This window comes from Hipposideros armiger, unplaced genomic scaffold (assembly GCF_001890085.2).
Source record: "Hipposideros armiger isolate ML-2016 unplaced genomic scaffold, ASM189008v1 scaffold_1486, whole genome shotgun sequence".
Lineage (NCBI taxonomy): Eukaryota > Metazoa > Chordata > Mammalia > Chiroptera > Hipposideridae > Hipposideros > Hipposideros armiger.
The window spans coordinates 124,972-129,838 of NW_017732836.1; the positions used below are offsets into that span (position 1 = coordinate 124,972).

The 4,867-nt window shown below is 50.2% G+C and overlaps 1 protein-coding gene and 1 long non-coding RNA gene across 3 annotated transcripts in view; one reads left to right on the forward strand and one right to left on the reverse strand.

Annotated features, from left to right (window-relative positions):
• RASD2 (RASD family member 2) overlaps positions 1-4,302 on the reverse strand; it is a 25,225-nt gene extending 20,923 nt beyond the window's left edge. For both annotated transcript variants that reach the window (XM_019634064.1, XM_019634065.1), the window contains exon 1: positions 3,700-4,302. The gene's annotated coding sequence lies outside the window, so the exon portion shown is untranslated. The remainder of the gene's footprint in view (positions 1-3,699) is intronic.
• LOC109377646 (uncharacterized) lies at positions 1,945-4,688 on the forward strand. Its single transcript, XR_002122910.1, has 2 exons — positions 1,945-2,401; positions 4,309-4,688. It is a non-coding gene; the product is annotated as an uncharacterized LOC109377646 (long non-coding RNA).
• The last annotated feature ends 179 nt before the right edge of the window (positions 4,689-4,867 follow it).

The window sequence follows — 4,867 nt, forward strand, 5'->3', positions numbered from 1 at the left end:
TCCACCAGGAACTGCACGCTCCTGCAACCCAGGATGTGACTGCTTCTCAGAGGTGCCTCTAGTCAGGGCTGAGGCCTGGTGAACAAGCCAGGCCTGCTCTGTCTCAGACGGCAGTGGGGGGCCTGGACCCCAATGCCCTGCTCCCTAAATCCAGGAGGAGCTTCAATTGGAAACTGTTTCCTGTCCTTCGAACTCAAACCCCAGCCCTATGGGAACCTGCTTCATAGAATGCTTTATAAAGGAATAGATGAGTGAATGAACTCTACCAGTCATTGGTGGGTCAATGGAATAAGCGAATGGGAAGGTAAATGAATGAGTGGAGAGCAAATGAATGCTACCATAGCTCATTTACCCACAAGGCCAAAGGATCCTGTCCTGTTCCACAGCCAGACACATAACAGCCACAACTTCTGCCTCTTTGACAGGCAATGGGGCCATCTCACTCTGTGTGGGGAAACAAGTCTCCCAGGCACTTTCTCCTCTTTCCATCCAAAGCTGTATCCATTAGGATTGGGATTATTCAACTGGAAACCACAGAAAACCCAAAACAAGACCGAATTAAACAAGAGAGTTTATTTTTCACTCAGCTAAATTAATTCTGGGGATAAGGGAACTGATGTTTCACACGGTCAGACATTCAGGCTTCTTCCATCTTTCTGTTCCACCATCCCTGGGGTATGGCCTCCTCCTCGTGGTCCAAGATGGCGGCTCAAGGCTAGCAATCACTTCACTATTAAGCAGAGGAAGGGGTAGAGAAGTGTGCACCTCCTTCCGCTAAGGATACTTCCTGGAAATAGGCCACAACTGAGTCACATAGCCATGCTGGGCTGCAAGGGAAGCTGGGAAAACTGGTTTTTATTCTCAGTGAGTGACCTCATCTCCAGCTAAATTTGAGGTTCTGTTATTAAGGAAAAAGAGGATCACTGATATCTCAGGGTCATCTAGTAGGCTCTGCCACGAAGGCTAAGAGAACCATCTTTCTTGGGCACCCACCTTGGCCCACCATTCCATTGTGGTTACCCACTTTGTCTCTCTGAGTTCCCTAAGAGCAGGAGACAGTTTTAATCTTGTGTGTATTCTCAACATCCAGAGTAGGGACTGGTACATCACAGGTTCTCATCCATTCAGTAAACAGAAATATATGTAAGCACCTACTATGTGTCAGGCACTGTTCTAGCTGATAGGGGGGAGAGTGGTGAACCACACAGACAAAAGTCCCGCTCTCAAGGAGCTGATGTTGTAGAGGGGAGAGGGGGATACTCAATAGTTATTAAATAGGATAGAATATAATAACTATAATATAGCAAATATATATTAATATATTAAAAAGTCAAGTAGTGACTAGTGCTATGAAGAAAAATGACACGGGCCAGGTGTGAGAAAACGTTATGGGGAGCTACTGTAGACAGGTGGTCAGGGAAGTGTATTTCAACAGAATAAGGCAAGGATGGCAAGCCAGGTGGACATCTGTGGGAAAAGCGTTCCAGACAGAGGGAACAGCAAGTACAGATGCTCTGAGGCAGGCCTGTGCTTGTTGTGTTCAAGAAAAAGCAAGAAAGCTCATGAGGGAGAGAGACAAACCTTCGCAAACCTCAGTTTCCCTGTTCTATAAAACAGAGATGTTGAGAGAATTAGAGAGAGCCTGTAAAGTCAGCACAGTACTTTGCACACGGCAGGCCCTCAGTCATCAGCGTCGCTTGCCCTGTTTGGTCACCAGAAGGACACTCACACTCCTCCCTGCTTATGCTCGTGGAATCCTGGATCTCACCACCCATGCCCAGGGAAGCCACCTGCTCGTCGTAATCTTGAAACCAGTCCGAGGCCTGGTTTTTCTCTCTCCACCTTGCCTGACAAGCCCCCAGAGTCGCTCCTGTTGTTTTTTTTTCTTTTTTTCCCTCTTCCTCTTTTTCCCCTGGAGGCCTTTTAATTTCTTCCTCTGTATCATAAACACAAAACAAGTGTTTCAACGTCTGCCTCGAAGGCAATCTGGGAAGCGAAGCAACTCTTACATAAAGACCAGCTGATGCCCAAGCTCGCCAGCAGGGCCATCTGGACATTCGCTCTGCCACCCTTCCCTCTCTCCCCGACTTGGGAACCGCTGTTAGTTCATAATTAAGGATTATAAAGAGAAGCTGGAGAGAGCAGTCAGGATGGGCTAGTCGCCCCATTGCCCTGGCCTTGGGCAGCCACTGCTGCCCAAGTCAGGGCTCACCCTCTCTCTCCATCTACTGTCCAAGTCCATGGTCCTCCTGTGGGGTCCTGGCAGTGGAGGAGAAGCCCCGCTGTGGCAGAGACGCTGGAGCAGAGGGAGGCAGGAACGCCTAATGGTGACTCTCCTGGGTGCTGGGGACAGACAGCCTGGGTGTGGATCTCAACACCACCACTTCCTGCTGCTGTAACTGTAAGTACATCACCAAGCCTTTCTGAACCTCAGTCTCCTTGTCTGCAAAACGGGAGTAATACTGATATCCACTTTATATAGGTTTGTTGTCAGGATTCACTGAGATCATGCCTGCAAAGTGCTTAGCTTAGGGCCTGCTTTAAATACATATGTATATATATTTATTGTCATTCGGGAAACTGAGTGGCCCCGCTCGGCTAGGGAGAGGCCTGGCTGTGGCGAGTCTCAAGCCTTCATGGTCACATACCCAAAGAGGTTGGGACGTCACAGGGAAACAGTGTTGGGGTTTGTTGTACATGGTGAAAATTCAAACTCTGGCTAATATCAACCTTAGGTGGCTAATCTTAACACTAACCGGCTACTGATTCCCAGATTGCTATAATAAGCTGTTATCCAAATAAAAGCACATTTTTAAACAAAATTATCAAATTAGCAGCTTTAAAAACTGCCAGGACAGCCCAGAGAAGTATCTGCCATTGTTCTAAGGGCAGATAAGGAGCAATCTTTGTCTCTTCAAGTGACACTGTGAACCTGAGGTCAAGGAGGTTTGGCTTCTTGTTGTTCCGCCATTAACTAGCTGGTACCTTCTTCTGGGCCACCTGCTACCTGCCTTCCCTCCCGCTCAGATTATGGTGAGACCCACACGGAGAACATGGATGCGAGCAGGTTCTGGCCAAGTTATGATGTGGCCTGCAAATACCAGTTATCCTTTACCAGTGACTATTGACTATCACACAGTCTATGTTACTGTAAAGCTAGTTGGGATGTATGAAAACACGGCACCCCTCCAGGTTGCAAGCACACAGCATGCACATGTACGCACACACGTGGGCACAAGCACACACATGCAACATGCAGCGTGAAAGGGCTCTGCCGGGTGTTGGCGGCGGTGGGTTCTGTCTGGGATTACTAGGAGACAGCGTCACACAATGGCGAGCCTAGAAGCAGAGCTCCTGAAGGAAGGGCGTTGACACGGGGACCCTTGCAGCAGGCAGTGCTCACCACCAGGTGAGCTGAACACATCCCCACCACCGCCCAGCTAAAGATGGAAGAGGTTGCTCCCGCTGGGCTGGCCTCCGTCCCACACCCCCCATGCCCAGGTCATCCAAAGAGACAGGTGTGTGCACCCAGAATGTGTCCTGGAGCAAGGCCAGGACCAGCACTGGCCCCAGCCTGCAGGTGTCTGATGCTGCTGAATAAATCATGATCAGCCCAATCAAGCATCTTCCCCCAGGGCAGCGCTCTCTGCCTCCCAGATGCTATCTCCCCACCCCCCCAGGAAGCCAGGTGGCACTTACATGACCCTTCTTCAACAGATGGCGAGCAGGGGCGAGCCTTCCACCTGGCCAGGCTTACGTTTCCTGAGCTGGAACCAACCGTTGCCGTGATGCGCACGAAGCCAGGCAGCCTGCCGCTCTGCCCGGGCAGCTCCCTGCTCAGACGCTCGCCCAAAAGGGCCCCATCACCCGCAGAAAGTGGCCTCCCACATCCTCACCAACCCCTAAACCAGTCCCTGCTAGAGTCACCCAGCATTCTCCCAGCCCCTCGACACGCTCTGCGCATGTCCACCTCTGTGGCTGTCCACTCCCCCACTGGGCTCCCTTCCCATTTCTAAAGCCCACCCTGTTTGCAGGCCTTTCTGTGGGCCTCGCTCCCAGGACTGGGTGTAGTCAGCTGGACCCCATATGCTGTTGGTCACTTTGACTCTGAGCCTGTCCAGAGCAGTGCCCACGCCCCCAGTGCTTCACCCAGTGCCAGCACACGGGCCCCTCTGCAGGCCACCCATCCACCCCGTCATAGCACTCCCCACTCCTTGCCCTGCCCTGGGCCCCAAGTTCCAGAAGAACAGGGAGGGAGGTGTCCCCGTTGCCTATTCGTGTTTATCTCCACCTCCTTTGTATTCCCAGGGCCTAGAACAGAATCAAGCCTCGATCCCAAATGAAAGGAAGAAAGAAAAGATGCATTATTCGCCTGGATGAAAGCCGGATGTCTCCAGACTCCTCCAGCTCATCAAATCTCTGTTTAAGAAACCCTCAAGCCAGCACATCTTCCTATTATTATCTCTTATTCCACACTTTATATCAGGATCCTTGTCTAAAATGCCTGGGAGCAGTTTTAACTCAATTCCAGAAAAGATAAGTAGCTTATGACTGATAAGGACAAGTAAATCACTCTAAAATGATCTATTTTTACCCTGGTTTCTTACGTTGACACAGCAGTCGAGCTGACGTGGCATGGCGTTGCATCGAGCCCGTAATTCCCTTTATTAAATGACCTCTGAATGCTACAATTTTCACGCAGAGAAATTCAGTTAAATTCTGTAACTTACTCTGGATATCACATGTCTTTGAATCTTCTTCGGCCAAAAGTAACAAAATCTGAGAGGACCAGATAAGAAAGACAGAGGATTAATTACTCAGTCTCGGTTAAGTGCTGCTGGCAGGGTGGGGCGCCATTCATTTTCTC